Source organism: Grammomys surdaster, unplaced genomic scaffold (genome assembly GCF_004785775.1).
Source record: "Grammomys surdaster isolate TR1022 unplaced genomic scaffold, NIH_TR_1.0 125349, whole genome shotgun sequence".
In the NCBI taxonomy this organism is placed as follows: domain Eukaryota; kingdom Metazoa; phylum Chordata; class Mammalia; order Rodentia; family Muridae; genus Grammomys; species Grammomys surdaster.
In genome coordinates this window covers 488,727-499,954 of record NW_021620222.1, presented here as the reverse complement: position 1 = coordinate 499,954, position 11,228 = coordinate 488,727, and positions in this window count along the sequence as shown.

Here is an 11,228-nt window from a genome sequence, read left to right as displayed (position 1 = left end):
TGTACCGAATAATGACATGGAAACCTATTATATTTATTAATAAGTTTCAAGCACTATAGCTGGGCAGGTATTCACCTATTCCAACCCAACTATGCTGCCTACTACCTAGCCATGTGTCCCATTACCTGCCATATTAGTCTCATCCTGACTGCTCCTGCTCCATCTGTGTCCCCATGTACTTCCTCATGGCCATTCTCTCCTGGAAATTTCTCCCTCCTTTCCACCCAGGACCTCCTCACGAGTGAGGAGAATCAGAAGTTCCACCTTAACTTTCCTTCCCAGCTATAGGCTGATTATATCTTTATTAATGAATCAAGGTGAAGGAGAACAATTGCCACACAACATTGAGACAGGAGATACTTCAATAATTATGGCAATACCAACATCCATACTGCAACCAGATCTCTGGGCACAGAAATCGCCATCTGAATTTACAGTGCACAAAACAATTCCCCAACTTCTCCCCCTTTTAGTTAAATAAAGGCTCTTTCTCTTGTATTAATAAACTGTATAATAACAATTACGAAAACTATCAGGTAAAAATTACATTCATAATGTCCAGTCCATTTGTATTTGGCAACCTTGGAGTAAGTCCTCCATCAACTATCTTATCGTGGTGAAATCCGAGTTCTATTTTTAAATCATTTTCTATCATAACTTTCATTTGTCAACTATAAATGCCTTTTTAGACTTTAAAACATTTTCTTAAATCCTAAACAGCTTTAGCTTAGTTGTGAGATTATGACTATCTAGTCTTTAACCCCAGCAGAACCTGAGAAGGATAAATATTACCTGAGTAAACAGGAAGTGCAAAACAAGTAGCTTCCAAAACTGTAGAGATGACAAAGGTTTCTGGCTACCTGGATAGTCATTCAGTGTTTCTCAGCATCATTAGAGTATCATTGCCAGCTTTCTGGCCAAGTGTGTGACAGACTCTCCTGTGAAGCAGGAATTATGAAGGACTTGCCTACCTTGTCCTTGCAAAGTCCAGCAGTCTTCCATGTCCTGTTTGTCAAGTTTGGATAACATGGTGTCTACAGTTGAAGCTAGAGCAGTTTTTGCCTGGTGGCAGCTCGCCACATTTGAAGCAAATGCCACATGTAGATTCTTCGATGCTCATCATCTTCTTTAAAGTAGAATGCGATGCTGCCAGGAACTGACATGTCTCACTATCATAGGAAGCCTATTATTAGTAAAGCATCTTTAAATGCCATATTCTGTAGATCGCTGAGGGTTTTTGAAGACCATCTGTCTACCTACAGTATATCTGAGTAGGCAAATGTTGCTAGTTTCTAGCTATTATCTGTTCAACTTAGAAAACATCTAAAGGAGTCTAAATAAAGACTACTTCTGAAATTAGTTAAACTATTACCTAACAAGACCATAAAGTTGATTGATTGACTACTAATCTGCGTTTCGTAATTATTCCGAACAGTTTGCAATAATAGCTTTCAAGGACTAGTACTTCACATTGCATTTTAAAATGAGTTACATAGGTACAGTACCAAAAAAAAAAACCCAAAAGTTTAAACAAAAGTTAAAACATAAATATATATAGTAAGTTGTTTTTTTAAAAACTTTAAATTTGTATCAAGTATACAAAATTCCATACCGATGTAAACATATTTGGCTTGTTGATGTTCTTCAGTTTAAAAGTGGATTCAATACTCTACCCTTTTATCCTATTACTCCTATTTTCCTTTTTTTCTCTCATCCCTTCTCACCCTCCTTCCCCAACACTAAATGAAAAAGAAAGAAGAATAGAGGAAAGAAAAGGAAAGAGAGAAATTCCTGAATCTAACCTCCTATATTTTGTTTCATCTCTGACCAAGACCATTTACAATTTGTAATCAGCCCCCTAAAACAACAACATACATCCATTGCCCACCAGACAACCAAAAACCACCCACCCCCTTTTTGGGGAATGGGGCATCATTCTCTTAAAACTGCTTCCTGCTGTCTAGGATTGACAATCTCTTTTGGGATTCCTAAGAAAATTAGAATAATGGCCAAGTCCTAAGAAAGCTAGCTGTATCATGTGTTGTCAAGTCTCTGTGTGATGGGAAAGTACGAGGCTTAACTGTAAGTCCTGGACAGACTTACAGATTTACTGTCCATCTTAGCTAGCCATCTTGAAGTTGTTCTGGATGCAGACTCTTGAGGAAACAGCCATTGAGGCAGTCTGTGAGGTAGCATCATCTGAGCTGTTTATCTTGTCTTCTTTGGTGTCTGGTTCTTTTGCTTTGCAAACATACACCTTCAAAGGTAATATACATTTCTACACTAACATGTGTATGAAATGTGCTATGTGCACAGACCCGTTAAAGAGGATTCTTTGAACTTTGTTTGAGCAGGTAAAGCATGTGTCCCTGTTTTTGGGGGGGAGTAGTTTGGACTGTATAACCAAACTGTGATATAAATATTCATCCATTCCATTTGAAAGGATGGCACAATAAGTCTTGAGGACTCTGTTGCCACCAAGATTTATTAAGTAGGCTTTGCTAAAGTCTTGGCTGGAGACATTTTTATCTTAGTCAATCTCAAAGCTGTTTCCACATAGAGGGATCCATGTTCATGTTACCTGTTTTGTTGTTGTTCTTGATTTTTTTTCCTTCAAACCTGTAGCCAGGATTTTCAGGAGGTCTCCTCTGGTCAAATTTAATCTTTATTCATTTTGATGGTATCCATAGCTTTTCTTCTCCTGTTGAGACAAAGACAATAGCTCTTCAGTAATGCAGTGCTTTTCCTTCCTTCTATTCTGATGTTAGGACATCTGTAAAATAGATGGGCTGTTCTGATTCAGCAGTTGTTTCTGTGACCCAGTGTCTCTCAGCAGATGTTGTGTTTTTCTCCATTGCCATTTACATTTTTTGAAGTTAATAAAGCATTTTGTTCTACTTCTAGGGGTCTTTGTTACTCCTTTCTGTTTATTAAGCATCTCTGTTAAGGTACAATTAAAACAACTGTTTGTCCTACAGGATTAAGCAGTATACCTATAATATGTTTTATATTGTGATATGCAAAAATTGTTTCACTTTATTAGAGATATATTCTAGACCATTGTCAGTCTTAATTTGTACAAGTATTTCCATAATTGTCATATCTTCTAATAAATATGTAATTAGAAAACCAGCCTTTTCATAATTTAAAGTAGTTGCCCATTAAAATCCTGAGTATGTGTCTATGGCATAGTGAACATATCTTAATTTTCCAAACTCTGAAAAAATGTAACATATCTGCTTGCCCAATTTCATTTCTTTGTGTGTCTTTTGGATTACTCCCTGTCAGTAATGGAGTTTGGTTGTACAAAGAACAAGTAGGAGATGTTCTTATAATTTCCTTGGCTTGTTGCCAAGTGATAGAAAATTCTTTAAACTTTTGCTGTTAACATGGTGTTTTTAAAATGAAATTCTGAAGCTTCTAGCATATTTCCTATTAATAGCTGATCAATTTCTTTATTATCCTGTGTTAGGAAGTCTGGTAAATCTGTACAGGATCTCGTATGTGTTATACATAATGGGTTATTTCTATTTCTGATTACTTGTAGTTGAATAAATAGTGAAGCTGATTATGAATTATCCTGAATAAGTTCAGTGGCTTGCATATTGAGAGTCAGTAACTATATTAAGAGATTTGGGAAAATCTAATAATGCTATAAGAAAGGCACACAACCTTAATTTTTCAACTGAGCTATAAGGACGCTGAACCATTTTGCTAATATATTGACTTGTAACCTGACTTTGCTGACTTCTTTGAATCACCATAGAATGTAGGGGCTCCAGAATTTGGTGTCCTTTTACTATGTGAGAAAGAATTCAATTAGTTCTTTTTATAAACTGAAGTCACTTGTGTTAGGGATTTGTTCTAATGCTGTCTCTATTCAATTTGGCTCCCAAAGGCTATGTTCCCGACACTGAGGGTCTCCACTCTGAGCTGGATTTGATTGGCAATAAAGATTTGCTGTACAGAAAATGGCTGGACAGGTAGACTGAGGCAGGGCCTGGGGATTTGCACAGGCTAGGAACTGGAGGAGAGAAAGGAGAGGGAGATAGCCATGACAGGGAAGAAGAAAGACCAGACCTAAAAGCCCGCTAGCATGTGAGAATAAGGGGTAGCAGAGATGAAATACAGAAATAACTCAAAAGTACTGGAGGAGAGTGTTTGATTTAGAAATGCCCAGCCATTGTGCTAGTCAAGGCATATTAAAATTAGCTGGTGTGAGTGTGTGTGTGTGTGTGTGTGTGTGTGTGTGTGTGTTTCATTCAAGAATCCAGATAGCTCTGAGGTGTGGGGGTGTGACCGATGGGGAGCTAGAGAGCTTAGTTAAATTACTGCCCCACACTTGCTTCAGGGATATTCGTTTTTAATCTCTACCAAAAAATTATTGCAATCTCTTTGTCAATATTCATTTTCTGCCTCTAATGAGGCAATTTTAGCATTAGTAAAATGTGCCACCATTTCTGCTAGTTGACAGTCTCATTCTTCCTTCTAGTCAATTCAGAAACCTTTTCTAAATAGGTCTTTAATTTTTTATTCTGTTTGTGTGTTAAAAATATCCATTATAAGATGTAATCTCCTCCCTGCATAAGAATTCCTGTGGGAAAAGGAGTAGAAGTCAAAAGAACTAAAATACAACTAAATACAACTAAATACAAGTCCTCTTTGGATGCAAACAATCTGTATGTGCACCCTTTAATTTCTTTTCTACCAGAGTCAATTCTTTTTCAGCCTGAGCTGATAATTTTCTTGAACTATTTATGTCTGTATCAGCTTGTAAGGTTTGAAATAAATTACTTAGCTTCTGAGTTGTTAATCCAATTGTGGGCTTAGCCAATTGATATCTCCCAAAAAAATTTTTTTAAATCACCAAGAGTTCTTAATTGATGTCTCCTGATTTGTATCTTTTGGGATTTGATTCTCTGTAGATCTATTTTATATCCTAGATAATTAATAGGATCTCCTCTTTGTATTTTTTTTTTTGCAGGATCAATTTGTAATCCCCAACAAGACAAAATTCCCTTTACCTCATCAAATGTTTTTCTTAAATTATCTCCATCTGAATCAGTCAGCAAGATATCATCCATATAGTTGTAAATTATATTGAAGTAAATTGAGGAAACTCCTTACAAATTCTTTCTAGTGGCTGTTGTGCAAAGTATTGATATAAGGTAAGACTATTCTACATTCTTTGAGGAAGCACTTTCCAATGATACCTTTTTATCGAGAAAGCAAGCTGGGCAGTGGTGGCGCATACCTTTAATCCCAGCACTTGGGAGGCACAGGAAGGAGGATTTCTGAGTTCTAGGCCAGCCTGGTCTACAGAGTGAGTTCCAGGACAGCCAGGGCTACACAGAGAAACCCTGTTTCGAAAAACCAAAAAAAAAAAAAAAAAAACAAAAAACAAAACAAAACAAAACTCGGATGTGAGAAAGCAAACCTTTCTCTATTATGCTCTTGCAAAGGGATTGTGAAAAAGCAATCTTTTAAATCAATCACCATAATAGACCATGTCCTAGGTAACAAGAAAGCCAGTGGCTTCCAGATTATAAAGAACCCATTGGTTGAACAATTTTATTGATTGATCTCATATCTTTTAATATCCTTCATTTGCCATATTTCATTTTAATGAAAAATACAAGAGAATCCCAAGGGCTGCTGGGCTCTGCTATATGCTGAGCCTCCAGATTCTCTTGAACTAGCTTTTCTAGTGCCTGTAACTTTTCTTTTGTCATAGGCCATTGCTCTACACAAACAGATTAGTGAGCCAACCATCTTAGTGGTAGGGCTGTTGGTGTTCTGCCGGTAGTGGCTCCCTCATATAAAGTTAAAGAATCAGCCTCTGTTGTATCCTGCTTATGGACAACTTGGACAGATTGTGACTCTTCTGGATAACATTTTTGAATACCAGTATAGCCATTGGGGTTCTGGACAACAGCCAGCATGGTTTCCAGTAGGGCCTGGGACTTCTGCTGGTGTTGTGGGCCAACATATGGAAACAAGGGGAGGGTGCTGTTAGAAAAGCTGAGTCAGGTCTGAGGAAGCATTGGACATCCAGAAGAGTAGTAGCTAGTTTTCTTTTCTTTTCTTTTCTTTTCTTTTCTTTTCTTTCTTTCTTTTTTTTTTTTTGAGTCATGCCTGTCTTGTGCTGTAACCTAGGCCTCAGCCTCCTGAGTGCTGGGATTACAAGAATACACCACAACACTTGTTTTTGTTTGTGTGTGTATGTGTGTGTACACGCACATGTGTGTGCATGTGGAAGCCAGAGGACAATCTAAGGTGTCATTCATCAAGAGTCACCTTTCATTTTTATTTATTTATTGCATTATTTGGGGGGGGGGTAGAGGCAGTACATATGCCATTACTCAGATATGGAAGTCAGATGTCAAGCCTCAGGTTGGTTCCATTCTTTGGCCATGTGGGTTCCAGGGATTAAACTTGGGTCCTTAAGTTTGTCAGCAAGCACTCTCTAGGTCATATATCATAATGACTGTTCCTCGTGTTTTGTTGTTGTTTTGTGGTTGTTGTTCTCTTTTGTTTTCTTGAGTTAGGGTCTCACTAAATAGCATTGGCTGGCTTAGAATTAACTGTGTAGACCAGGCTGGCATTGAAGTTACAGAGACCTACCTGCCTCTGCCTCTCAGGTGCTGGGATTGAAGGTAATGTCACCATACCCAGCTCTCACCTTGTTTTTAGAGTCTCTCACTAGCCTGAGACTTGACAAGTAGGCTAGACTGACTGGATTGGGCCTCATGGACCCTCCTCTCCTCAATCCCTCAGCTTTGACATTACAAGAACACAACAGACAAGCTTCATACAGAAGATTCTCTGATGCACGGAACTGCCTACAGAGAGGGTTATGACTTTCCAGGGGGACTCTTTGGTGATGCAGCTGTCTTCCAGTCATTCCTGCTCCTGTAAGTAACCCAATACTCATTGGTTTGCCGAGTTGGACTTTGGTATAATCTTACTTTGGTCTGTTGTGGGTTTCCTGTTTGGGCCAAGTAGATGTGTGTGGTGTCTCCCTAGGAAAACCCGTACATCATGGCCACTATTATGGAAGGTCTGTTACTATGTCACTGACTGAAGTTAAATTTCAGAGGTTGGACTGAGACCGTACAAAATGTCTCTGCTGCCCCATTTCATTGGATTCCCATAATATCACATAGCACTTGTCCAGAAAATTTAAACCTAACAAAACCCCATCAGCATCCACACATTCAATCCAGACTTCATAGCTTTAAGTGGTGACAATTGTGATAGTACTGACTTGGGGACTTGAGGAAGATAAGGAAGCGTCATTATAAGAATGTCAGAGAGGGGCCACCCCATTCTAATATGTATCATGTCACCAAACACTTAAAACGAAATTTCAATATCTTTAAATCCATTTTTTAAAAATTAGACAGAGAAAAAAGCTTAAGAGCTCCACTGTACAACATGGTGACTTTAGCTACTACCCAGGCAATGTGTTCTAGGGGTACTAGAAGGAGATTTCAAGTGTTCTCATCATCAAACAATGATAACTATATAGAGCAGTGTGTGTGTGTGTGTGTGTGTGTGTGTGTGTGTGTGTGTACCAGCTGGAGTCATCACCCAACAGAACACACAGTGTGTGTGTGTGTGTGTGTGTGTACCAGCTGGAGTCATCACCCAACAGAACACACAGTGTATGTGTGTGTGTAAACCAGCTGGAGTCATCACCCAACAGAACACACACAAGGTCTGTAAAGAACTGTGTTGGCAATTTGATGAGAATTGCATTGAATTGATGGGGATTGCTTTTGGTAAGATGACTACTGATACTATGTTAATTCTACCAATCTACGAGCATGGGAGATCTTTCCATCTTCTGTTATCTTTTTCTATTTCTTTCTTCAGGGACTTGAAGTTATTGTCATACAGGTCTTTTTCTTGCTTGGTTAGAGTTACATCAAGATATTTTATATTATTTGTGGCTATTGTGAAGGATGTTGTTTCTCTAATTTCTTTCTCAGCCCATTTATTATTTGTATATATAGGAGTACTACTGATTTTTTTTGAGTTAATTTTTTATTCAGCTACTTTGTTGAAGGTGTTTATCAGCTATAGGAATTCTGTGGTAGAATTTTGGGGGTCACTTATGTATACTATCATATCATATGCAGACAGATACATTGACTTCTCCCTTTGCAATTTTAATCCCCTTGATCTCCTTCAGTTGTCTAATCGCTGTAGGTAGAACGTCAAGTTCTGTATTAAATAGATACAGAGAGAGTGGACAGCCTTGTCCTGGTCCTGATTTTAGTGGAGTTCCTTTAAGTTTCTCTCCATTTAATTTGATGTTGGCTATTGGCTTGCTGTATATTGCCCTTATTGTGTTAAGGTATGGGCCTTATATCCCTGATCTTTCTAAGACTTTTATCATGAATAAGTGTTGTATTTTGTCAAAGGTTTGGGGTTTTTTTTGTTTTTTTGTTTTTAGCATCTAATGAGATTGTTATGTGAGATTTTTTTTCCATTTGTTTATTTGGTGGTTTACATTGATGGATTTTTGTATATTGAACCATCCCTGTATCCCTGGGGTAAAGCTTACTTGATCATGGTGGATGATGCGTTTTATATGTTCCTGGATTTAGGTTGTGAGTATTATTTTATTGAGTATTTTGCATCAATGTCCAAAAGAGAAATTGGCCTGAAATTTGCTTTCTTTGTTGAGTCTTTGTGTGGTTTAGGTATCAGGGTGACTGCAGCTTTCATAGAGTGAGTTTGGCAGTGTGCCTTCTGCTTCTACTTTGTGGAGTAGTTTGAGGAGAATCGGTATTAGCTCTTCTTTAGAAGTCTGGCAAAATATTGCACTAAAACCATCTGGCCCTGGGACTTTTTGGTTGAGAGACTTCTGATGACTGCTTCTATCTCCTTAGAGATTATCGAACTCTTTAATTGCTTACCTGATCTTGATTTAACTTTGTTAAGTGGAACCAATCAAGAAAATTGTCCACTTCATTTAGATTTTCTAATTTTGTGAAGTACAGGCCTAATAACTATTCCAGTTTCCTTGGCATCTGTTGTTATGTCCTCTTTTTCATTTCTGATTTTGTTAATTTGGTCTCTCTCTCTCTCTCTCTCTCTCTCTCTTTCTCTCCTTTTTAGTTATTTTGGCTAAGGGTTGGTCTATCTTGCTGATTTTCTCAAAAACAAGCTCTTGGTTTCATTCATTCTTTATACTGTTCTTGTTGTTTCTAATTTACTTATTTCAGACCCAAGTTTGATTATTTCCTGACACCCACTCCTCTTGTATATGTTTGCTTCTTTTTGTTCTAGAGCTTTTAGGTATGCTTTTAAATTCTAGTATGAGATCTCTTAAATTTCTTTATGAAGGCACTCAGCAACATGTTCAAGAGTTCCTAGGTGCAGCTGGATATTGTTGCCTCTGGATATCAGAAGTTGTGGAAATACAAAGGCATTTATACACTGGCACAAAGTGGGGCCCTGAGCCCCTAATCTGAACTGAGACTAAACAAAAGGGATTCAGGCATTAAAAATAGCTCTGACTTTAGCTCCAGCCCTGGAACTTCCAGATGTCTCAAAATCTTTTCATCTGTTCATCCATATAACAAAAGACAAAGGGAGTTTTAACCCAAACTTTGGGGTCATGCAAACACCCTATGACTTAGCCGTCCAAACAACTGGACCCTGTAGCCACAGGATGGCCTACCTGTCTAAGAGCTGTGGTAGCTACTGCTAGTTTAATGAAAGAAAGCAAACAAATTAACTCTGGTCAAGATCTTATACTCACAGCACCCACAATGCAGTTGAGGCCTGCCTCTGAGGAGCACCAGAACACTGGCTGTCTAATGACTGTGCTACCCAGTATCAGGACCTACTCTTGGTCCACCCTCAAGTCTGGTTTGAGAAATGCACTGCCATCAGTCCTGCTACCTTCTTGCCTGATGACCCATAGGTGCTCACCTGTGCCTGTCATGAGATTAAAAGATGAAAAGAGCTACAGCTATTTTTTTTTACTCTTTTTTTTTATTGGATGATTTATTTACATTTCCTATGTTGTCCCCTTACCCCATCCCCCACCACCCCCTCGGAACCCCCAATCCCCTTGCCCCTCCTCCTTCTTCTCTGTGGATGTAACCTCTATCTACCCCCCCCACTCCCACCTCCCCACCCTCAAAATTCCCACCCCCTGGGGCATCCAGCCTTCATGAGGTCAAGGTTCTCTTCTTCTACCTATGCCCAGCAGGGTCCTCCACTTTTACATATTCAGCTGAAGCCCTGGATCCCCCCCTAAGTGCTCCCAGGCTGGTGGTTTAGACCCTGGGAGCTGTGGTTGGTTGGTATTGTTGCTCTCCTCATGGTGCCACAAACCCTTTCAGCTCCTTCAGTCTTCACTCTAACTCCTCTATTGAGAACCCCATGATCAGTTCAATGGCTAGTTGTGAGCATCTGCCTCTGAATATGTCTGACTCTTGAAGGCCTCTGAGGAGATATCCATATCAGGCTCTTATCAGCATGCACTTCCTGTCTTCCACATCAGCATCTACCTTTGGTGATTGCACATGGGATAGATACTCAGGTGGAGTGGTCTTAAGACGGCCCCTCCTTCAGTTTCTGTCCCTCACTTTGTCTCCATATTTGCTCCCTTGAGTATTTTGTTGCTCCTTCTAAGAAGGACCGAATCACCCTCACTTGGTCTTCCTTCTTTATGGGCTTCATGTGGCCTGTGAGTTGCATCTTGGGCATTTCAAGGTTCTATGCTAATATCCAATAATCAGTGAGTGAATACCATGTGTGTTCTTTTGTGATTGGCTTACCTCACTCAGGATGATAATTTCTAGTTCCATCCATTTACCTAGGAACCTCTCGAATTCATTGTTTTTAATAGCTGAGTAATACTCCATTGTGTAAATATACCACATTTTTTGAATCCATTCCTCAGTTGAAGGACATCTGGGTTCTTTCCAGCTCCTGGCTATTATAAATAAGGCTGCTATGAACATAGTTGAGCATATGTCCTTGTTATATGTTCGAGCATCTTCTGGGTATATGCCTAGGAGTGGTATAGCTGGATCCTCGGGTAATGCTATGTCCAATTTTCTGAGGAACCGCCAGACTGATTTCCAAAGTGGTTGCACCATCTTGCAGTCCCACCAACAATGGAGGAGTGTTCCTCTTTCTCCACACCCTCGCCAGCATCTACTATCACCTGAGTTTTTAATCTTAGCCATTCTGACTGGTGT